Genomic DNA, 26,655 nt, shown 5'->3' with positions numbered 1-26,655 from the left:
TAGAACTGGGGAGTGATAATACAATATCGCTGCTGCCGGGGTAACGTATAATACACACTAGATCCCGATGCCCGCACATTCCAGCACGGATAAACACAGCCTTAATCACTAAAACTGGGGATTGATGATACAGTATTGCTTCTGGGGTAACATAATACACACTAAATCCCTGATGGCTGCATATTCCAGCACGGATAAACACAGCCCTCACCACTAGAACTGGGGAGTGATAATACAATATCGCTGCTGCCGGGGTAACGTATAATACACACTAGACCCCGATGGCTGCACATTCCAGCACGGGTAAATACAGGCCTTGCCACTACAACTGGAAGTGATGATAGAGTATTGCTGCCGGAGTCACGCGTCATACACACTGAATGCCTGCTGGTCGCACATTCCAGCACGGATAAACCCAGGTCTCTTCAGAACTAGCTGTGATCATCGAGATCCTTGTATGTTTAACGACCATGGTCAGAATACGATGATGTTATACAACTTCAGATAAGCTACCAACAAACGAGTTACCGTACCCAATATTTTAATAAACTGTAAACATACTTACTGAGTGATATAATAGCATTGCTTCCTGCATTTTTTCTGATCGATACATAGGATGTGTTTGTATATTCAAAAATCCACAACAACTTCATGCTGTCTACAAACATCTCAATTGTATGCCTATTACATATGCACAGTTAATTCAATTTTCATCCTTAACACCTGTTTTCTGGTCGACAAAGAAAATATAGAAGATTATCACAAGTTACGTCGACCAAATGTCGAGCACCTGCCGAGCAGATCAATCCCCTACAGTGAGCAGACGCTGGGCCAGCTGGGATCCCGCCACAAACTATAGGTGCAGGCAGCCCTTGTCTTGAGCAGACCGGTGATTAGACCATCATTATCTCGGAATCGACGGGAGAGCGAGAGAGAGAACGAGAGCAGAGGCAGAGGCAGCAGACGCAGGCCGGGTCATTCCCCCAGACGTTATTTGGGCAGTGTGGCCTTGGCAGTGAAAGTCCTGGCTCCACCCCCTCCTCTACCACTCGCCAGACCTTTGTTGTCATTCCATCATGGCGGATACCGAATGTGGACACGGGACAAAGAGGCCACCTGCCGAACCTATCCTTCTCACGGGGTCGCCATTCAGAGGAATCGAGGCGGCCTAGAAATTGTACAATACTCGAGTAACATACAATGGCCCAAAAGGTATAATAAAGAATGAAAAAATTGAATATCCCAGCTGCTCATGAAAATACGTCTCTCTTGGGAAACACATTTGGACTTTGAAGGTCTTTAAAAATGTATTTTTAGTGTAGCTGTGGAGGCAACCTATTCACGACGCGGTAGACTCATTCTGGTATATTTACCCAAAGTTGAAAAGGAAAACAATGTAATCGTTAAAATATAACCTGTGGGTATTGCAAAGTTTAGTTCAAACCCCGCTTACTAACATTGTACATTTTTTACATGGCCGTCGCTGATCTAAATTACGTACTATATAAAATAGTAGTGTGCGAGTAATACCTGTATCTGAATTTTAAGACATTTATCTCATAATAGCGTTCATGTATGAAACGTAACATGTAACATTTAGGACTCATGAGGGTGCATAACTCGCATAGAACTGCAGACAATAGAGTAAAGTTAGAACTGATTGTGTAAATCAGATGGCCTCAAACTCGAAAGTGAGTACGGGAGCTTAGCCAGGCACAGTGCACATCTCTAGTGCTAACCTATGATACACAGGCGCTGTACTCGGACATTCACAGAGGTTCTTCATTGTATCGTTTTTTATTGTTACAAACGACATCAACAAATATATCATCACAAGAGACTAACGACAATCGGAACTAATGAGAAAACATTATCTTCATAAATCCAGGGTTGTTAAAAATAAGGAACTGCTTAATTAAGGCGGTTTAAATGCTGCAATGGGCAAGAAGTTCCGTTCCGGGATTTTTAACTCTCTACTAATGTATACACTAAATGACATACGAACTTTCTGTTAACTTGTATAAATCAAGTGATCTGTTTTACCCTTTTCAGTTGCTACTACAAAACCACTGGGAAACTAATCCAGGTAACCACGAAAAGCCCCGTGAAGAATACTTACGTGCCCTAATTTTATGAAGGTCAAAGATGGCGTCAATAGTTTTATCCACCAACATTTCATAGTTCAAAAACAAATCGAAGTGCTGTATACCTTGAAAAACGAAGACCCTGGAGCTAAAGCCAGAATAGCTCAAGACCAAGAGCGTGCGGTAGGTCAAGGAATACTATTCTGGGATAAGGTCGAGTCAATACTGCAAGCAATTACTTCTCCACTTTGTGCAGCCTGCTCGGTTGGCAAAACTGCATACTTGTTGGTGTCGCTGCATCACTTGCAGGTAACGCAATTGCTGCATTGCTCACGATAACAATGGACAGTTTAACATAACACTGTAAGTTCTTGTCTTGTCGCCACATAAATTATGTTCAGAAACTACGGCGCTACATCACAACTGCAGAATTTTACGGTAAAGTTCAGGAAGGCATTAGACTGAAACAAAATTTAATTAAATCAAAATAAAGAAGCTTTTTAGTGTTGAACGTGTTCTACTCGATGGACGAGTTCTTGGAGTACACATGCATCATCGGCTTGAGATGCTCAACCATTTCCTGACCAACTCGAAATCTGAAACAATTTGGATGGCAGCTACTTTTCTACTCTATTATTCAAAAATGTCCTCTGTACTTATTTTGTTAACACACATTACAATCTTTAATGTAAATTTAAGAAAGTTACGCATGCTATGCAATGCCTTTGTTATCCTACAGCAATAAAGAAGTTTATTTTTCTTATTACAACTAAAGATCCTCGCACAGGCCAGTGGCCCATGAGGATGGACAGAATAAGGGTTAAAAAGGGATCGGCCTCTCCTTTTATATATATAAAGCATGAACAACAGAGTTACTACTTTTGATGTCCAATGAGTATCAAAACATCCAATGATAAAAAGGATGGTAGTGACCGAACAATAACACTGCGCGGTTACATAATCTATTCAGATTCTCCGAATGCATTGTTTACTTATTATTACCATGAGATGATTTCCAATCACCTTTTTACAGGATATAATACGACTTGTTTTAGATAATATAACGGTAACTCCCACTTTAGGAGGTACAAACCGTGTTTGTACACTACGATGAGTGATGGCCATCCCGATAGCCGCGGCGAGGCGAGGCGAGGCGAGTGCAGTAGTGGCAGCCATAGCAGCAGCGAGCCAAGTGCATTGACCCGACAGTACGGAGATGACACCGTACCGCTAGACAAAGAAAGTGCGCAGCAAACAGTATTTGTTTACATTACCAGGAACTGACTGCAAGATAAAGCTCTCGCGGTGCATACAATGGAGGCAGCCGTTGTCTGGAATACCTGATCAGTTGGACGTTTCTGTACGGGGAGAATCCGAATTGTACATCCGAACAGCGGCCCGTGGAAGTTTGTTTGATTAATTGCCGCCTCTTGTTCTACCCCCCCCCCCCCCCCAACACTTCCGGACACCTGAGTCCGGGCCCAGGAGACACGTGTGCTTCGTTACTCTATGAATAGCTTCCGCCCATCGTTTCTTGGGTCTTCCTCTGTGGCCACCGCGTATATGTATGAAAATAGTCTGGAGGCGATGTTGCATAAATCTGTATAAACTCATTTATACAGTGCGAGTTTTATTGTCAAAATGTTTCTTTGCTTTTTTGTACTTTATACGATACAACTCGAATACAGTTTAAAGTTACAAAAGCTACTGATAAAGAATTGCTTTTGTGTAATTTAGATCAAGTGGTACGTACGTACAGACTTACAGACTTCATTCGTTTAAAAAACCTATTTTAATGCTCCCTTTAGAAAAGAGACTTAGGGGCTGTACGCAAAAGCAAACAATACAAGCTATGAAACCCTACAAAGTTAGCTTATTGGGAACATTAATACAGAAACCTTATATGGAACAATGGGTCCCTGTTTTCAATTGACGATATTAAATTTCAGAACTGCTGATAAACACTATCGCAAGATAAACCTACAATAGACTCACTGATTGATAGCCATCATAATTGTAATAAAATATTTTTGTCCTTAAAAACAGGACGTGTTCATACCCACAAATGTAAGGAAAAGAAATTAAAAAAAAAATATATATATATATATTTATTTATTTATTTATATTTAATGCACTTCATTTCATAAATTCAATCGTGACATACATTAACAACACTAAGGGTAGGACTGCTTTAAAATATTCGGAACGGATTTTTTCGGTCAATTTTACAGGGCCCCGGCCGAATATCTCCCGGGCCCGCCAAAGCTGAGTACGGCCCTGAATATATTGATAATGATTGCTAAGCTCTAGCATTGGGTGCACATACCACTATTATACCAGTAGATGTCGAGACAGACTTTTCTTGCTAAATCTCGTCATTTAAACGTTTTCCTGGAATAAAAGCAGCAGCAGCATTTTTTAAACGTCTCTTATAATGTTCAATTTTCTTATTGTTTCAACACAAAAAATGTTGGATAACGTCTTATTTTCTGTAACTCATCTTACCGAATTTCAAAGGATTTAAGTAGAATACCATAAATTAAGAGTTAATGTGGCATTCTCTTTAACATAATACTGAATTGCTTCCTTATAGAATGTCACCAAACCATACTGTAACATTCCAATAAATATTGTATATAATGTTGAGAGACATGTCAGATTTTGTAATTGTTGTCATTAAAAATTGTACATATAAACTACTTCTTCACGACAAGGATAATGGCGAATAAAATGTACAAAAAGTAAGGCCCGATTACCTAGTCAACCTAGTTTTCTTTTTCTGACAAGTATTCATATTCTTGCACACCACATTTCATAATCTAACTAGACTAGACCTTTCAAACATACAAATATCTTTTCCATACGAAATAGACATTTTTTTTTTTACTTTTGATAACAAATGTGGCCTACTTTACCTCACATTCATTAATTAATATTTCTGGCGTTCTTGTGATCACCAGTCTTCAGATTTATAATAAAAATGCTCAGAATCCTAAAATTTGAAATTAACAGCTCTATCAGGCTTGTATATTACAAGAAAAGCAAAAACAAAACAAATATCATACATTTTTAAATCAACATTAATTAATATATCTTATTTTTTATTATTATATATATATATATATATATATATATATATATATATATCCCTTTACAAATACACTTAATTATATATATATATATATATATTATATATATTTGTAAAGGGATGGACAGTTAAAAACGGTAGGCGAAATTTTATCTTGAAAAGAGTAATTATTTATTATAGTATATCCTATTTTGATTTTATTATATTTAACACCCTCAGGGACAATTAACACATTCATTGGTATCTAACATATTTCAATAAGTTGAATGCATAATTCACGCTTTTTTACAAAAAAAATTGCTCATTAATAAGATGCCCAACAGCGCATGAAGAACTCACCATACAGGTGGGCAGGAACAACAAACTCCGAGATCAGAAGACTAGATAATGTTTTTAAAACGAGGCGGCAGTGGATAGGCAGTGACGTAATTCACACAGCAATTTAAACTTTAAATGGCACTGGCGCGCGCACAACAACGGTATCACAGAAACTGCACAGACAAGACGACGAAGAAAATAACTAGAAACATTGAAATAAACTATCACACCGTTCTCACATACATCCCAGACCTCGACCGAACTACAATCGTCCGCCGACCTCCCGAGCGTACGGTCCTCCTTTGTCTAACCGGGGATGGGGACAGGACGAGTCCATTCCGGTGTGGAGGGGGGAGAGAGGAACCCACCCCTCCACCGTACAGGCCGTGCTGAAAACATCGACCACTGCACCGACACCGACTGTATCTTTACGTTTCCATTTCCCACCGTCACTGTCGCTGTTGCATACTTGTTTATTAACTACACGCGCCACGAACTCGACTCATCAGCCTCTTTAACAGCGACGTCGTTGAAAATTCATGAGGAATTTCGCATTCGTGATTAATAAGTACCACTTTTTACTAAGGTGTTACTGAACTGTACAAAGCATTTATATATTCCTCATTACGATATTTCATTTAGATTTTTTAATTACTATATTGTAATTATTTTGACATTTTTGTAATAAACTACTGATTTTAATTTCATGAAGATTGTGGATCGAGTTTATGGGTAAATCATAGATTAATTTAATATTTTTAAAATGAAAATTTGTAGATACTGTATTGATTAGTTACCTAATATTTTATTGTTATTACTAAATGACTAGCACAATATTAATTACTCTCAATAACATTGTGTTACTTTCAATTATTTGTGTTTCATTTCAATGTTTGAAATGTCTTAGCAAAGTTCTATTACGCATTTTCTGCATTTTTGGAGAGGCTATTTGAAATGAAACTTAAACACATTTAGTTTGTTGAGTTACTAATCTTGGTTTATAAGAGAATCTTGATCCCTGCGGATAACCATGCTTAATCCTGAAATCAAACTAGAAATTCCTTTGCATATGAAAATATACTGGTACAGTTCCAGTGTATCCACAAACTTGCACTACACAACTTTTTTACCCTGTGGATAACAAGCAATCCAGCGATTTTTGAGAGATCGTGATGGCTAGTCCCTACATTCAAACTAGATATTTCCCTTTCTCCAGAGAAAAATACTTGTAATTCCAGAGAATCCAGTACTGATTCCTGCTAGTTTCGAAACTTATACTTACTATCCTTTACTTCCTGTGAATAATACAAGAAACCCAGTGACTCTGGAGATGGTGATAGCCAATCCCGGAGTTCATACTAGAAAATGCATTCTCGAGAATAATAATGATCAATGCGAAAATTTCAGGAACGATACTTGTCAATGGTGAACTTTTGGGGTTGAACCGAGGAATTTTTAATAGGATACTAACAACAATTTTTAGAAGTATACAGAAAGTCTTTAAGAATTCTTATCTTGGGACTGAGAACTCACTTAATTTCCCTTCCAACTTGGTGCAAATGCATCTGCTCCGCTTCACTTGTACCTAGCAGACATGCTTGCTGTACCTCTCGTTGGGAACACTTGCGCCAATCAACTACCTCGCAATGTTTCGTACAGGATCTTAACTAACTGATATTTGGGCTCGGATAAGACCAGCGGTGTACATGTGTACTTCCAGTGCTGAAGTCAACACCTCAAGTGCGTACGTAAACAACGCAACAAGCAGCCAAGGGCTACACGTACGGCTGCAGCTGTCCGGGTGTATTGTCTCACAACACCGCACATGTGCTTACATAATTCGGTATTTTGGTATTCTATTTCAGGCTATCCAACTTAGGTAGGCGAACTACCAAATGAGAATATCTATCACTATACGAACTGTTGAGACAGAGACGCTTCAACTTCTAATGGTGCAAATACAAAAGCATTAAATTCTCATTCACACCATCGTGAAACGTTTCATTGGACCAGATTGGGTAGATGCCCAGAGTAAATAAACATCAATGCTTCATACACCGACGTTTGTAGTTTGTAATTCGCATTATCACTATGATATCCGCACTTTACACCTCTACAATATTCCTAAGCTCATCGTTAGGGTTCCAAACGCTTCGCTGATTTGGTATGAACTTCAATATTTCAATTTCGCCTTTTATCTTCTAGTGATATTCACGTGAACCTTTGTATGAAGCGTAATGGAGTTCTAGATATTCCCACTACTGCATCTCTCCCACCCACATCACTGTGTCATTGATGTCTTGTAGTGTAACAACAGTTTCAACATAACAGTGGCCATCCAATTGTGTCACAAACTTGGGATCTAGAACCAGCTGCTGGTAAAATTGATGTAGGTTTTCAACAGTAGGTGGACTCACTTGCTCCCCTTCAGTACTGTCCGACTGTACCCGAGTACTGTACTGAGCAAGTGTACAATAGCCCCTACACCCCTGCAACCCCATTCACCATGGAGACCCCAGATCACTGACCCCGACCCCGGCCGGCTGACACGTCATCTACTGCCAATCGATGGTGCAACACCATCTCATTTATAGATTTTATCCCTCCAAGCTACTCAGTCTCTTCGTGAATTCATTACAATATCCTCACCTCTAAAACACCCCTTCAGAGAATAAAATTCTAACTGTCAAAAGCTTGCGTTGGCTTTTTTGCAATCTACGAGAACGGGAAAATAACGTTTAGGTCTATAAGTGGCAGACATTTCAGGAGCAAGTGGATATCGCGCGGTTTGAGAGATATACAATCCGTCTTCTTCTTATCTACCAAAGAAGAGTTGGTATACCCAAGAACAGAAGGTCAGTTTTCATTTATGTTCTTATTCGACTACCACCAAAGGAGTAAAATAAAAAATTGAAAATAGCACCAATAAAATTACTCACATAACAATATAACAATGGTAGGAAGGGTTGATTCAATATGAATGTTAAGTTCAACTCCACTTCACCTTCCACTTAGTGCATCGTCTGAAGTCTAACGCTGTGACAGACAACTCCTGGAATTTGATATCAACATCCAGAGTCTACACCATTGTGTAGTCTACGTTATGTGTAGAAAACTCGGTTGCTACACCGTGATTTGGGATATTGATAGTACCACTTTATCTGGATTACATTGGTTTATCGTCTACGTGTGTCTCATGTCGAAACGATGTAAATAGTTCGTTTTGAGCTTCTTCGTCGCCGACTGTTTTGGTTTTTTTTTTTTCAGACGGATCCAGATTCCAAGAATCAAGTCTGCCACTGGACGCTGCGCTAAGTGGAAGGTGAAATTGAGCTCAACTTATAATTAGTATGAAATTATTATTGATAACAGAAGATTTAAGTTGTTAAGACTAACTAAAGAAGTTGTTATACGTCCTAATCAGCATCCTTGGCTTTGTCGCGAAGCTCTAGCTAAGAAAGAACCACAGCTTCCTGTTGGATTTTATTGCTATATGAAGGCAGGAGTACGCCACGCCAGTGTCGCGCAACAGGCTTCGCTGAGGTCCAATGCAAATTTTTAACCCTATAGCTAATTTCATTATTGGCAGATGGAACGACAGACAATCATACGCCAAAACATTCCGTGTGGTTTAATATGCACCATCATGGAATAACAATTCGTCTGCGTAATAGAGTTCCATACAAAATGTAAAGTCTACAGATCCAATCTTTCTCGAGATATCTTGCCACACGATACATCTACACTTTTGTTCATCAAATTGAGTTTCATCAGTGTTTAAATATTAAAAGTCTTCACACCAAGTCACCATAAAAATATTATTTTGTATGTGTTGGGACAGTTAGGCTACACATGACATGCGAAAATCTCCTGTTTCTTTACAAATATATTTATTACGTGATTAGTTCGTTACCACCATGGTTACCCATAATACCAATGTGAAAATATTCGCTAACGCTCAGACAAATTCCATGGAATGACATGTACCATCACTGAACTCAGTGTTCCTCCTATAAAATTAAAGCTTCGTGCACAAGTTCAAGTCTAGAGTTCGGTTTATTTCCAAGATATCCTGCGGGTAGAGAGACAGAATTAAAATTGTCCAGCCCCACGAGTGACAGTGTCAATAATTATATGAGGATAAATTACCGAAATAAAAACTATTAAAACGTTTACATACTGCAGGTATTAAAAAGTCACTTCCCTAACCCACAAAATATATTTCCCTACAAGAACAGATATTGCCAGCAATGAATAATATCTTTGATGTTTTTAAAGTGAATATAACATTTACGCTAAGAGCATTAGTGGAAATAAAATGTCACACTTGACTTAAAGATAAGTTATCAATAGCGAAACAAGAACAGTCAGGTTGAAAGAGGTGCCACTCATCGGTATCGCTGTGGATGGCAATACGACATTGATTTTTACGTTAGGGCCAAACACTCAATGTCTAACGTTCTTACATTGGTTACTTGCAGAAATATCATTTCAAGTTAATGTCATGCCAGTAACTTGCTCGACAGCAGTGTCGATTTCTGCTCTGAGCGCTCCTACAGATGCCTGGTGGTATAAACACGGTATCTTTGATGAATTCCCTCTCCCCAATATATAAAACTATCAGGTCAGTGAATGTTAGCTCCAGGACACCGCCCAACAAACTGGCATTCACTGCAGCGTAGGCGTAAGGCTGTGCCTCTAACCTAACAGCCACGGGTTCGATTCCCAGGCGGACAATCAACATTTGAAATTGTGTTTGGCGGAGTTTCCTTAAAAACGTTTAGTACAGTTAACTAAAATGCTGTAAAAAACCCTCAACACAAAAAAACAACTAAGATCTTCTTTATGATCTGAACATTTTATATGTTGCTGATTAATTAACTTGAAAAACACTTAACTTTGCCGCTCATGAATTGTTCGCCTACTGTGAGAATCTTACTAACGCGGTATGAGCGTTACGTCGTACAGTTCTTTCTAACTGGTTCGCTTAACCTAGATTTACTTCACTTAAAACACAAAAACAATATCTTTCAGATCATATAAAACAGCTATATAAATTAGTTGATGTTCAAGTTACAAAATCGTTTTTGAACCGTGGGGTGTAACAGCATGACGGAAAGTCGTAATTTGAGTCGTAACAGAGTTTGTATAATTTGAGTCGTAACAGAGTTTGTATAGTTTGAGTCGTAACAGAATTTGTATAATTTGAGCTGTAACAGAATTTGTATAATTTGAGTTGTAACAGAATTTGTATAATTTGAGTCGTAACATAATTTGCATAATTTGAGTCGTAACAGAGTTTGTATAATTTGAGTCGTAACAGAATTTGTATAATTTGAGTCGTAACAGAATTTGTATAATTTGAGCTGTAACAGAATTTGTATAATTTGAGTTGTAACAGAGTTTGTACAATTTGAGCCGTAACAGAATTTGTATAATTTGAGTCGTAACAGAGTTTGTACTTTTTGAAAATCAAAAATTGTTAAACTACTCGTACTATCTAACAAACACTAACCATATACAAAAGTGGAATAATTCTTTCCTTTCCAATTATTATACGCATTTCACAGCTTGATTGCGCTAATCTTTACGCCGAGATACTGCACGACGCTATCGATATTTTCCCCGTGTCCGGGATACGGCCAGTGCGTTCCTAAAGTGCGATTCGTATCAAAGGAAAGGCACAAGAGAGGTAGAATCGCAACATAAGCCGTCGGAGAGGTCGACGTATTTAGGGGGATACTCCAGCTGCTTTAGTCGGCACCCCTCTGGTGTGGGGGAGGATATCGGGCCCGGGGGATGCCGGGGGGAGGGGAGCGTCTTGGAGAAGCCGTGAGCCATTAACTGACGGCGTATAATGTGGGGTGACTGTCAGGAGCGTACGGACAGAATGCGTGGTGGGGGGAGGGAGAGTAGCTCATAGATTAGCAATACTGACGTTCATTTTACGGGGAATTAATGGTCCATTCTGTAAAATCTCGGTTACTACAAGGTTTCACATGGAGTAGCAACTGTTTCAATACATAAGTAGACAGTCGAGTTTACAATTTCTGTATACTGTGCCCATTATGGCTACTACTTAGGGCTACTCTTCAATTGGCTGAGCGTCAGCGAAGCGCTGGACTGGAGAGGCTGTCATTTCTGCCTGTCTGTCCACACGACATCTTGAAAACTAACTTACCTAATAATTCAAATTTAGCACGGAGCTTTATTTCTATAATTAGTAACTGAGCTTTAGCGAACATCTTCACATAGTTTCAAATAGTTAACCATGTTTTGGTTTTTAACAAACTGAGTAATATGCATATGAGATTTGAACACGTGACATAACACATGTAGTCTAAGTACCCTAACACATTCAACATAAATGTTTTGGTGCCTCAGTGTGAGATCTTTTATTTTAAACACTGCTATAAAACCCAACGTACGGACAAAGGTGTGAATGTGTTACGTGGTAATATATCTCTCCAATACTCTATTTCCTTATGACTTTTGTTAGGAATGTCGTAGAAATGTTTTATTCATGTTATTGTGTTTCTATTGAATAGACCTTTAATTAAAATGACATATTATAAGATAGGGATTGCAATTTAAAGTCCCCCCTCTACCTCCCTTTGAAAGGGGGAGGAGAATTTTTTTATCTCCCAAGAAATCCAAAAACGTATTTTAGTAAGTATGGTGAAGATTGTACGTCGATATCTCAATCCGTTTGGAATATATCCAAGCGTATAAGAACCTATTACACCCTGTATATTACATTTGAATCAGTGGCAATAGGCTAGATTTAAAAAAGCAGACATATTTATGCACAATTAACAAAAATTACTAAAACAGCCGGGACATGAAAACCACGTATAAAAATGTACATACATATGAAACGATTAATACACTATGTCCTTAGAAACTGCCTGTCATACATTCCACACTGCACAGTCAACAGTAGCAGATCTGGCAACACTGGCATAGTCAATCTAAAACACATATTATAATGTGGTACAACTTAGGACTGATGACTAGGTTTATTGAAACTATACACCATGGTTTCCCGAAAATATATGATATTGCGAAATTCAGTTAATATGCAAGCAAAGCAAAACGAGCTTCGCTTTATTTTATTTTGATAGAATTTAACCGAGAAATACCACCATTATACATAAGTACACGCACCCATCGTGATGTAACAACTCGCATATTCAGCCGTGTTCCAGTACTAGGTGGTACGTAGTCAGAGTCTGATGTACTGTTACAAATATCACGTGACATCCCCGGCCCATCGTGATATAACAACTCGCATATTCAGCCGTGTTCCAGTACTAGGTGGTACGTAGTCAGAGTCTGATGTACTGTTACAAATATCACGTGACATCCACGGCCCATCGTGATGTAACAACTCGCATATTCAGCCGTGTTCCAGTACTAGGTGGTACGTAGTCAGAGTCTGACGCACTGTTACAAATATCACGTGACATCCCGGCCCATCGTGATGTAACAACTCGCATATTCAGCCGTGTTCCAGTACTAGGTGGTACATAGTGAGAGTCTGATGCACTGTTACAAATATCACGTGACATCCCGGCCCATCGTGATGTAACAACTCGCATATTCAGCCGTGTTCCAGTACTAGGTGGTACGTAGTCAGAGTCTGATGCACTGTTACAAATATCACGTGACATCCCGGCCCATCGTGATGTAACAACTCGCATATTCAGCCGTGTTCCAGTACTAGGTGGTACGTAGTCAGAGTCTGACGCACTGTTACAAATATCACGTGACATCCCGGCCCATCGTGATGTAACAACTCGCATATTCAGCCGTGTTCCAGTACTAGGTGGTACGTAGTCAGAGTCTGACGCACTGTTACAAATATCACGTGACATCCCGGCCCATCGTGATGTAACAACTCGCATATTCAGCCGTGTTCCAGTACTAGGTGGTACATAGTCAGAGTCTGACGCACTGTTACAAATATCACGTGACATCCCCAGTCCTAGCGGGCGGCACCCAGGTGTGGCGGTGTCACAACCAAAACTAGCGCGATGACGATCGATTAAAAAAAAAACAGATTATGTGCTATACAATGCACTATACTCCTAGACTATGGGATATCGCCTGCAACAAGTTTATTTTTTCTCTATGTTCGTGTTAACTTACACAAAACAACAATGACATTGTAACACATTTAAGGCATCAGCGGACTTAAAAGCGATTTTAATTACAAATGAACTTTAACGATCGGTAAGTGAATTTTGAATTATTATATGTACTAAATAACATTATACATAAGCTTCCGGCCGCACTGATTCAAAGCTTTTATTAAAGACATTACAAACTTTGTGATAGCCATTTTCATCTCAACATTTATACTGTAGGAATAGACATCATCTAAGTACGATTCAACGGTAATTAATACAAATCGACCACAATAAGCTCCCACTTTTCAGTAGATGACAATTACTGTCTGTGGCGTTTGACAGGCACCTAACTATAACGAACACACTGTCAGTACACACTGTTTGCTGACATTACTTGCTTTGTCCACACAAAAGTTTCTCTGTGGCGTTTGACAGGCACCTAACTATAACGAACACACTGTCAGTACACACTGTTTGCTGACATTACTTGCTTTGTCCACACAAAAGTTTCTCTGTGGCCTGAACGCTCGCGTACAGATCAGAGACTGGCTTGTTTACTTATTACTTTTTGTGCAGCCATGTCCAAAGTACCGGTAAAGGAAGAATAATTGCAATCAATACAGATAATATTTTAACATTGAATACATTGTAAATACACACAATTGAACTTTAGACTAGACAATTGCAATTTTACTTTATAGATGTATGGTAAAGTACAAATAAAGTATATGGAAAAAATTAATCAACCTTCAGTTGCGTACAAGTAGCAATATATGATTTCTTTCTAGATGGAAATGTCTGTTTGAAAAGTTGAGGACCACGAAACAATAGAATAATAAATCTGCCGTTCACAAAAAAAAAAAATCAAAATTAGACGTCTCGAACTAGTGTATTGCCATTGTAAATGTGTGTTCGATTTCTCGATTCAGGGAAGACGCAATGACGTTCTATGAAGTTTGAGAGCATACTACTTACGTTCCACATCCCCGATATCACTTTATTATCCCTCAGAATATAATGCCAGTAATTAAAAATAGTAACCTTGCAAATATTTGTTTAACAAGCAATCGTGGTCTGTATCAGAATGAATCATTCGCAAGTCTGAAGAAGAGGGACTTAAACATATGTTTAAAAAAACTGGAGACAATGCCTCCTAACTCTTGTGGAATTGTAAAATATTCGTCCTTTGTTTCAACGACAGCAGTGTATAGGCGTGCAAGATCGGAATCGAGTCTGGCGTGTTTAGCGCATGCGCAGTACCAGCTGGCAACTATTGCGCAGGTCAGGGTGGTGACGTCACGAGGCCAGCTGTGCTGCGCGGTGCAAGGTTATGTCACACTCGACTGATAACGCTGCTCCGATCACCTGATTTACAAGATGTAATTGCAACTCCGTTACGAGCAATATTGGCGCTGGTCACAGACCGATACACGCACGGCCTTGCTCAATCTGGCCTATGACAAACTACAGTAGTTGCTATAACCGACAGCATCGTATTTTATGGAGTTTCGTCACAGACAATGAATAGTTTTCTCGGGTTACGTTGTCACGATAAGTAGCCTACAGTAGGCTCGTAGCAGTATTCTATTGTTAATATGATTTTTAATAATGCATACAATTGCACCACGCAATGCAAAATAATAAAAGTCAATGTACTGTTTCAAGAATTGACTGATTCATATCTAAAAAGATAACGACCAAATAAAGTTTAACAATGATTATAAACCTTAGCGGCGTTATTTGGTCAAGAGTTCAGGTAGACTTCTGTACAAGGGAACGATAATAGTATAACGAGAACTAATGGTGTTCTTGTATGCTATTGTGGAAAGCGATGGATTTTAAACGTTCAACTGTACAATAATATGTAAATTCATGTGTCCGTTTACAAAAAAACTGTATTGTATTTTCATTTGGAAAAATACTGCATCACGTTAAACGAGTAAATTTTAAAAATGTCAAATCTCGTAATGTGGAAAGCAAGTAAGAAGATGCTAATTAGCATAACAACTAACTCAATTATTATGTTATTCATGCTTTTATTTATGACTTTGAGATACGAAAATTTTGAATTTTTCTTGCTTTTTCGGCTTGGACCGCAAAGAGAACTCTGAAAAAAATTATCAAGTTGCATACCAATATAATCTTGAGATTGTTAAAGTAAATATGAAAATTTTATCTTTACAACTGTATTATGTTGTACCAGTAGTCCTCCATTACAACCACTATTTTAAAATGAATACAGATAGTTACATTTCGTTTTCATCTATTTGATGGCTTACAACTGACTTCAAAATAGTATAGCATCACATACATGTGAAAAGCTCGAGAATCGAACTCCAGACCTACGGATTTTGGCAAACCTTGTACTTCTCAAGAATTTTTTTGTGGGAAGCCGTTTAGTTCACCATTCTATATGATACTGCGTTATCTCTTAATCGATTTGAGACACTCTGTGTACCAACTCCTGGCCCAACCTGGGCGTTGCGTTGGGCGCGCCTCTGATTCAAACGTGTTCAATATTTGAAAGAAATTACTGTCCCGCATTATTTGCCATTAACATTCCACACGCCAGCGGACCAATTTCAAATCTAATTTCCATTGTTAATCGAGACACAATGAGGCAGAAAGTCGAGCTTGAGTTATGGCTGTGGCATTGTTGCTCGGGTAAGACAGTGATTGTCTGAGTCTGAGCGGTTAACGTAGGTCTGACTGTAGGTAGGAGCAGGAAATTGCCCCCTCAGGGCGGAGATCCTCGTACCGGTGCGGTAATGTTACAAATAACTCCGGGCAGGATCGATACAGTACCACATTAAACTGTCAGCTATCAGTCGAGTTTTTACATAAAACAACAAACCTCGAGACAATCTTTTAGTTTCACATCATACCCAAGGTTTTTCTTAAATTTATTTTACAATTAGGATATGTTGATTTGGAAAAATCCTGGATAACTATAACGATCACAAGCTCTCTTACATTGACGTAGCGATGAACAACTTTTACTAAAAAACCACGAAATCTTCTGTAGTAAAAGGCAATCGATTTATTATTTATCAGTTTCTCTGCATTTTGATGACATTTTTAAATGTGTAACCGAGAAATACCTTAAAAAATATTAGAAACAAGAATATAGTTTCCTCTATTTGTATAACAGCAACTGTTATTTCATTGTACTGTATTTATCATTTATCTGTCCAATAAGTTGGTAGTTCACGAAGTTTTGTTTTTATACTTTAAAACATCAACAGCCCGCAAATTACTGTTTATAGTGTAATGACAAAACGCAGGGAGAGTAGGTATGTTACCCTCGACAAGCAATACTTATCAATCTTCGACGCCAGATGAGGATCTCGATTCAAATCCAGATGATTCATAATGTATCAACTTCAAGACGTTCTTATTAAACTTTATTTTTAAATGTAAGATATGAAACAACAAAAGCATTTGTGTTAATACACAAAAGTAATATCTGTGTTTACTCAAGATCTTCAACTACGGAATAAGAAGACACAAATTATGTTAACTTTTCACTAAGCTTCGGAATTTTGGCGTTTGAATGCATGAATAAGTTTTTTAATTGCATGAAACTACCTATGGCACACCTCTGTAACCGACTGTTACACACAAATGACCTTAAATGTCTCTCTAGTTATTTACTGAATTGTAGTCCTTCATTTTTTTAGTATAAAATTAATCCATTTAAAGTTTTTATAAATTGTCTATTTCACTTTTCAACCCTTTATAATCAGAATAACTGGTAATGATGTTTGAAAAACTACGCCAATTGGATGCACATTAGTCATGTCTTTATAATAAGACATGTGTTCGAAGGAGACTTCTGTAATAAGTAACCTTCAAGCCTGCAGACCTTCAAGAGATAATTTATATCATTAACTCGTGTTGAAAATATTAACATATGCACATATGCGTTTCACAATTTTAATCGGATGAAGATAAGCGCATGAAATAGCATACAGTAGTATAGTGTATGCCAACAAATTTTAATGGTCGACAACATCTACAAACACCGACCGTATGGGCAAGCAGCAGCTAACTACAAGTTAAAAAACTAAAACTATAAAACAATCCAACCGTGTGTTTTGATTGCCTTTATTAGGGATTTCAGCTGTTAGTATGGCCAAGCAGCAACTGGCTGAAAGTTTAAAATTGAGAGTTTCAAGGAAACTCAATGGAATAGACAAGAATAAAACAATCCAATACTGTTTGTGCCATTGTACTTGTTACTACCTGCTTTAATATTAAACAAGAAGTAATTTAATTGTGAAAAATCATAAATTATACTACCTAAACAAAAAATATGCCGCATGTCAGTATTACGATATTTAGATTCCTCTCAGTGATATCGCAGACACTAAAACCACGTGCATTGATAACGTCTACAAAGAGGAACTCAAATATTAAGATATTGAGTTTAATTTGAAGATGTTATCTCAATAAACAAACGTAAATAGAACAAAGGTCAGCAATTGCGTTTAAAATGTAGGTTTTATTTCAAAAGCCTCTTGGCCGCCCTCAATTCTTATCGCGGCACTGATAACGATTGCAGTTCCCGAGTCAACACACGAACGTGACTCACTGCGAGATATAGACAGAGAACATGGGGCGCCAACAGCAATACAAACACGTTATCAGTGTAATGTAATAATATAGAGCAGCGATCTACACGTACTTACGGCTATCTCTCGGTTATGACATCTGTGCGTGCTTACTTGAGGACAAAATTACACATTTTCCATCAGAGAAACAGTGCAAAACAACGTGGTAGTAATATATTATGAGGTTAGGATATATACTATAACTTGGTGTCATTTCACAAGTATATTGTTTATACTAACATTACAATAATTATTTGCAAGTAATTTCCAGTGGTAGTACATGTAATAGTAGGCTCGAATCTGAAGGAATAGAAGACTTGGAACAGATACTTGAAGTCATAATTCCTCTTACTGATTTTTAAAAGCGTCCTATAATAAGATTGGTAAAACTAGTAAACCCATAGATAGGCAAGATAACAAACCAAGTAACCATTTCTAAGTAAGAAAACTGGATACACTTTTACATAATATATTACCTAACACGTCCTGGCCATAATACACTTAGATCTCATATAGCACAAAACTTGTATTTTTAACATTTAGATGTTATGTATTCCTCGCATAACAGTTGGGAGTATGGGTGTTTTTTTCCACACTGTTTTACGGTGAACGACGCAAAACCAAAACTTTAAACCCAATATTAGCAATATCTACACGAAATTAAGTTTACATACTGATTGATAACGTTTTCTTAAAACAAAAATATATATTCTACTGTTCTTCCTCTGAGAATCATATCTCGTACCCTTAAGAAGCATCTCATCAAAGATCTAGTTGGCAAGGATTGCATGGATGAACCCCTAAAGTATCGGCCTTCTTATCACGTTAAGACCTGTCGTGTATAAATGTGCAACACCAACATTTTTACATAGACAATCATTGTTTTCATCACTGTAAAATCCATCGTTCTACAATTATACCAGTTCATCGTTGCGTTGCCGGCGTAAAAAGTGTTTAAAAAGAAGGGCACTATATTCGGCGGTACAATGTCATCCCCAAGACGAAGTATCTTAATTCTCTGGTACATATTGGTCAAGTAAGTGGTGTTCAACATCCATGTAGTTCTCCATCGTGGTGGATGATAGAGCATACCAAAACAGAGTGGACTTTGGAAAAAAGTTGCGCAAAAGACGGAAGGAAGGTGCAGGTGAGGATGACGGGTGGGACGGTGTCGTGCGCAGATGACCTGAGATGACCCCGGCGGACCGGACCGGTCCTGTCTTTCCAGGGCTTCCAGTCCCTGATAGGTTAGGTTAGGTCGGCACCTGTAAACTGTAAACAACCAGCCCACTACTCGACCAACGTTCGCAACTGCAGAGAATTGAGATCGGCCGAGTTCTTAGATGGCAAACTATCGACCCGAGGATCAAGGGCAATTGGTGACACGCATAAACCTTGTTTCAAGACTATTCGCACCTACATAGTAAATTATTGTGAAAGATGTTCATTTGTGAAGGTCTGAACAGAGTTTCAAAGTAAAAAAAGGAGGTACAATAAATCAATTATAATCTTAATGCTGATAGGAAACAAAGAAAATCACACAGAGCAAACGTAGTTTACTGAAAGAACCAACAGGAAAAAAACTGCCCAAGCAGAGAAGGCAGCTGTAGAACTCATCCCCGGCAACACACGGGTTTGTTTACCTTCTCTCGTTGAGAGAGTAGAATTAACAAGCTTAACGTTTCAGTGGATGAGGAGATTAATGGATATATCCACAGAATAATGTAACTGTGCAAAAATTAGGTGAACCACTCAGTACGTAGACAATAAAGTTTTAAATTTACAAGCATCTCTTAAGGAAGAAGATAACAACTTCAATTGATATTTGAGTACTTTTTCTTGGAATGTTCTGTTTCATTTAAATCTGTTTCATAGAATACCTGAACTAAGTAGTTCCCAACAGGTAATAATAACACGTTGTCAGTCGACAAACCAGTCTTTTTGCACAAAAGGAAAAGTTGAAGGTTTGGAGACAAAGCGAGTGCAGGGAGTCGGAGTCAGGTAGGAAACGTTGACCCGCGAGTCACCGCGCCGACACCAAAATAAATTGTTGCACAGAGTAATTTTAAAGTAAGCAGTGAGCAGTGAGCAGAGAGCAGTGAACAGTGAACGTGCCCGACGTATAAATAGCGACAGACGGCCGAAACAGCCAGTCCCCCAGTCCGCAACAAAACAAACCCGACTGGACCGTCACAACCGAATATACGACATGGTTTCATTTCGCTGCTTGACTACAATATTAAGTCATCTGTTTAATATATAACACTGACACAAATAGTTTAACACTTACATAATAGTTACATTGATTTCAACAAAAATAATCACTTTGGTGTTAAAGCAAAGGTAGTGTAAAGTGAGCGAGACGATACTCAGCTGGCATCATACCACCCTTCCAATGTAGCCTTGTAACAACAAATTTTAACCCAGAATATCTATTTAGCTCCTTTTAAACTAAATTGCGGAGCAACAGGTCCGGGATTATGTCCTCACGCAAAGCCGTAAAAGTCAAATGAACGCTCCCTCAGGTAAGGGAGTACATTTTCTTCACCAAGATCTTGGTTATATGTTAATCTAGGAAAGCCTTTAGGTGAAAGGGGCAAACATTTAACTTAAAAACATTTAATTTAAAAAGGCAAACCTCTCGACGCAAATATTTTAATCGCGTCTGGTATACATTACGATTACATGGATTCACGTAAACAGGATATTAAATGTACCACAGCTCTTAGAGGCCAATAATTCCTATAAGCTGAAACATCTCACATACAGAATTCGTTCTAGAAGTTGAAAACTTTCATGGACAAGAGGCTCTCATGACTGGAGCTCCAAAAGGTAGGTAAATTCTAGAGGGCGAGAGCCCCAACACTCTGGAAGCTTCTAGAAATATGAAGCTTCCATTATAGACCAGAAACATTAAGAGATCAAGAGCTTTTATATCTAGGAAGCTCATTCCAAACACATCTAGAAGCTGAATTTAGCTTCTAAACGATGAGATATTCCAGAAACCGGGAACTTTTGAAGGCCGACAATTCCTACATTTTGGGAGCTTCCAGAGCGGAGATTGTCACAGACCGGAACTCAACTCCTAGAAGTGTACCAGTACTAAATATATATATTAATGGTCAATGTTTCCTCAGGTAGAGAACAATGGCTCTAAGGGAACGGGTGAATGCAGATATAAGTGGTGTAGACCTTGGAGACTCTAGAAGGAAGTATGTTTCTAAAGGTATCACACTCAGAGACCAGGCCTCCGAAGTTCAGTGCCCTGAAGTTTCAAAACGCCGGGTCCCTATGAACTATACTTAATTTTTTGACTCCAAATATCTATTAACATATTGGATGACTACACAGAGGTATATGAAAATCGCACTCCAAATGTTATGAGCTGTACCAAAGGTCCTGTACAAGAATACAGCATTCCGACTCAATTTTAAGGATAGAAATTTAAGAACAAAGATCTTAATACTAGATGAAAAGGAAGGCCAAATTCTAAGTCAGTTTTTGTCTTGCCAGAAGTGTAGACGAGAGGGAAGATAATTTCCAAGTGGCGCCAGATCGGTTCACATGCATCAAGCCAGGTAGTAGTTGGATATTTGCTTTGCCAATTACTGGGAGGATCTGGCATGTAGACAGCCATTTGCGGATAATGACAGATTGGAACTGACGGGGTCATCAACATTCAACATCAGATCCGGGTCTAATTGTTATTTGCTACTGGAAGAATGGTTTCGGGGGAAAGGAATACCTCCATTCTTTGTGCAGACTGAAGTCCAACAATTCTCTATGTGTTACTTGCACCTAAACACTTTTCAAATAAGCAAGCTCCAACACCGACAATACACAAATTACGCAACTTCATTATCCCGAATTAAAAATTCTAATAACAATGATCAATTATTATAAATAATTCAAATTACTATTAACAGTTCTATGCTACTTTCGAACACTCGTTACTATCGTCGTGTACATGTTACAGTCATTGTGATTAATTGGTCATTATGTATAACGTCTTGTTATTATGTACAATGTACATTCATTATACATAATAACTAAAGCGATTTGGCTAAATCAATGATAGAAGGGAAATAATCACTTTGATTACACGTCATTAAGAACACGCTTACGTTATCTGAGGTTGAAGTGAAGGACTATCTCATGAGTTGTTTTTTTTTTCGCCAGAAGTACGGGGTGGCGCCACTGTAGCCCTACTTCTGGCCAGGAGCATTTATGATTGGTATTTACCGTACTAAATCACTTAACGTGTCTGAGCACGTGAAAGTACTAATCGGAAATGCCGATGGAAGTGCAAAGTGGCGCCGAAGGCAACTTTTTCACTTTTGACTTAAACCACTAGTAATTATACATAATAACTGGATATTATCTATAAAATAGCTGGGTTAACTACTTTCACTGTAACATAAACATATATTGGTAATCAGTAGACTCCGCAAGTTCATAAAGGATATTTATAAAATTCTTGTCTAGCCCTTGATAAGTATTACATTTTTTATGAGTATACTTTATGTCTTTGTGAACGTGTCGTTGTATGAATTCATTGATAATGCCGACAGGTAACTCAGTTCCCAACCGGCCATAAAGGGGGACAGGTATTGAAAAAATCAAATAGAACAGACGAAATTGGATCTTGGCGACAGCGACAACCCTCATGTCAGCCGACCGCCTACTTCCGGTCTGTCTCTCCTTACCGGAAACAACCCCGGCGAGCGGCGGCTCAACCCTCTGTGGATATGGACCGGCACTTCCCGGTCATGTTGCTCTTGCATCCCTCGAAACAGGGGAATGTGACATATCTCTGGTAATAATCCAAAGAATATAATTTGTTTAATAAATTGCATCGAATTAAACTTGTTTCTAGATGTGATACGATTTTACAAAAAGAGTGTGAAGAACTATAAGGACTGGGATAAAACATAATGAGATAATTTGTATACGTGAAACCTAAAATAAGTACAACAAGGGTGTTTCGCAAGGGACTAAACAAATCTGAAAATACTATAGACATAAATATCTTTGAAATGTAATAATATAATTTACAGGCCTTTTTTAGTGTCAACATGAAGTTTTTTCAGTAATGTTAGATCTAGAGGTATTTGTCAAAGGTAATATCCAATGTGTCTAAGTTGCCGTCTGAGATTGGCGATTTCTTCTAAAGAGGGGTTCCTCAGTGCTCAATCTTTGGGACCGTGCTGTTCCTGCTATTCATAACGACTTGCCTAACAGCATCACACATGTATCGGCTAAAATTAAGCTACATTATAAATAAAATTATACGAGAAAACGAATTCTCTACTTCGTGGTTACACGACAACCGCCTACTACTTAAACGAGATAAGAAACAAGTTATTGAAAAGGAAACAGGATTTTCCGAACATTTGCCATTTTCAGTTAAACAAAAAAATCAGTTACACTGCGTTTCGAGATCTGCAATCTGATCTTTTTTTTTCAGATAAATAACTAACCTAACACATAATTACGAAGTAGGTTAAAATAAAAAACAAATCATACCAGAGCGTTGTGACACGCGTAAGTCAGAAATCACAACCACCACACTGTGTGTCAAGTTCACTAACTCTAAATCATGCACTTAATAAAAAAACAAAACACAACACTAATCATTTAAAAAATTAACTACAGGCTACCGATCACAATAGGTCAGCATTCGCCGACCAACCACCTAAGACTGAGCGAGTTCACTCCTAAAATACCTGCTTGGAGTCTAGCCTCACCTTTATTGCTTCACCCAATTAGTTCCCTTATTTATATGAATCTAACACACAGGTTTTTTTTTTTAGAAGTCAGCCATAAGTCTGTTGGGTTCGGGTTTATAACAGTCAAGTGGCGTATTCACTGCAGTTTTAGAATAGTATGGGGCAGTTTTTAACGTGACTTTTTGCTAACATGAGACACAAGAACAGAATCCGTGACGACATACACTTCTACCCTCTTCCCAGAACCGATGCCCTAACTCAGCACGTGATCATTGACCGTGGTGAAACCGTTGACCATTGACCTACGTCGGGAGAGTGATATAAATCTATCGCCTCGAAGGTGTTGAAGGCCTATCGATAAGATTTACAACTATAGGCCTGGGTGCTAGCTAGCCCTGCCCAGTATACTTCATCGATTGGCCAACGTGAAAGGGTTTGACTATTCGGTCCCCCTGGGCTGCAGTCAGTCATGTCACATGGCCCTACAATCAAGAAACCGAATGTTGTGTTAACGGCTACCATCGATTTTATCTTCCTCCCCGAAAAGAAAACTGAACTGAACTACTGTAGAAAATCAGAACCAAATCTCGAAACTTTGTAACATTTCAAGAGGGGTACGCTTTTGTTTGGTAGCCATATAAGCACTTAATAAGCGAACACAAATATTTATCTATCAACAAAAAAGCAACGCAGGATCGTGTGTAATTAGTGCATTTCACAACAATACGATAATGACGCAAACACAAACAATTGAGCAAAAAATAACTTGTCTTCCACCGCCAATTGTCATTAAAGGGGAGAAGGATTAAGACAATACCTTGCGGCAGTCCTAATCGGCTTTTGTTGGCCCTCATTTTAACCAACATCCGGCGGTATAAAAGCTTTTAAAATGGACGAAAAGTAAACTGTGGACGTTATCAGACACAGGTGATTACGATTGTTCGGCAAGAGTAGGTCAAGTCCGGAGTCGAGTAACCGTTCCGGAAGTGACTTTGTCGCAACTTCCGGCGAGTCGACTCACCTGCCAACATGATACCGTTCTTCCTTTGCATCGCCACAGAGAGTTACTTCCAGGATATCTGGGCGATTAGCAACAACTACAGAAAACGTTTCGTTCGGGAAATCTATTTTCCAGGCATGCGAAAAAGTTCAAGTTCTCAACATTCTCATTTGTCTTGTTTTAAAATGCACAGCTCAATCTTGATTTTGTCACTCAACAAGTAAATATCACGCAGATAACATAGGTTTTACTCTTTTTCGAAGGCATGTACAAAAATCTAACAACCAATAAACAATTTTTAACTGAATAATTTCATTTGGCACAAAACCTCTGACGAAGACTTGTATGACTGTTGAAGTACTCGTTGAATTTGAAGGGCACAAACAACTCAAACGACCGTAAAGTTCGTTGGAGCGTACTACAGCCTTTGATCCTTGCACAAAGGCAAGTAGCATTCGTACTGTCATACTCCGTGATCAAGTGGGCTGATTCATCGTGATGTCCGCGGTAACCCGGGAGACCCGTACCGTCTCTACGTGACGCGGTCACGTGGTGTGTGAACGGATATCGCGATCGGATGGGCGTCCATGGCGATGTGGGCTGAAGGCCATATTGTAGATGTGTGAGATGTATATACAGTGGCCACATATTCACAGTGTGGATATAGGCAGTTCATACGTTCTGAATAAGGAGAAACCAGTATTGGGTACGGTACGATCTGGTAAACGTGTAGCCGCACGTTTGAATTCTTTTGTTTTGAATGTGCTTTAACATCGACAACAAACATGTTCAGTATAAGTACACAGTTAATTATAAAACTCTGAGGTTTACTACCTGGACCTCTTTCGCAACAGAGCCCATAACGTCCCCAGTCTAGAAAGGTCACGAGGGGTTGAACACAAGGCGGACCCTAACTCCGCCAGGCTGAGCTAGACGTTCTTATTCAAATAGCAAATATAGGCTAGTTCAATGCAACATTCAATAAATAAAACAAAATTAAGATTGCACTATTGTAATAAGTCCCGTAGGATTTCATTTTGAATTGTGATGAACCTCAAAACAAGGGTTTTTCATAAATTCGAATCAAAGTTGGTACAATTGAAATTTGTCTGTAATTATCCGAACTCGGATGGATTTTCGTGCAAGAATGTCCCTCTTGGTAAAGTTAGATCAGAGCCTTAAAAATATACGTAGCCTATTTTCATATATTTGACTAAAGGTAAGCTTTATATTATATTTATGACTTTTTTTAACTAGCACACCCGCGCAATTTCGTGTTGGACAGAGACACCATGCAAAGATTTATGGTGATTATAATTTAATCTGGTCTTAGTATTATTGTGTCATAGTTGATTTTACCTTGTTCCCCCGATAAATATATATATATATATATATATATATATATATATATATATATATATATATATATTACACACACAGGTCTAAGAAGACTACTTCGGCCATAAAGCGTCTATTTTCTGACATTGCAATTTACTTCCAGTCTAAGGTATTTTTGGTGACACAATTTAGTTTGCTTTGTTGTCCTGATCAAGAAGATAAACAAGTCTGAGAAGCCCACTTCTGTGACTTTGGGTTTTATAACAGTCTTAGATAGTAACTTTGTCTTTGATATCTGCATTACAGTACTGACCAAGCACTGCATATGTAATAACTGCCACACGTGCACTTAA

At 38.4% G+C, this 26,655-nt stretch overlaps 1 protein-coding gene across 3 annotated transcripts in view; it reads right to left on the bottom strand.

Annotated features, from left to right (window-relative positions):
- Window positions 1-26,655, bottom strand: part of LOC124362180 (histone demethylase UTY) — a 135,379-nt gene that overhangs the window by 61,681 nt on the left and 47,043 nt on the right. Inside the window, exon 1 of one of the 3 annotated variants that reach the window (XM_046816445.1) lies at window positions 5,512-5,813. The exons of the other annotated variants lie outside the window; for them this stretch is intronic. The gene's annotated coding sequence lies outside the window, so the exon portion shown is untranslated. Of the gene's footprint in view, window positions 1-5,511; window positions 5,814-26,655 lie in introns of those variants that run through there. 3 annotated transcript variants of the gene reach the window in all.

The sequence above is a fragment of the Homalodisca vitripennis genome, chromosome 5 (assembly GCF_021130785.1).
Source record: "Homalodisca vitripennis isolate AUS2020 chromosome 5, UT_GWSS_2.1, whole genome shotgun sequence".
NCBI lineage: Eukaryota > Metazoa > Arthropoda > Insecta > Hemiptera > Cicadellidae > Homalodisca > Homalodisca vitripennis.
Note: the sequence above shows the minus strand (reverse complement) of the source record. Positions and strands in the feature narration are given on the sequence as shown.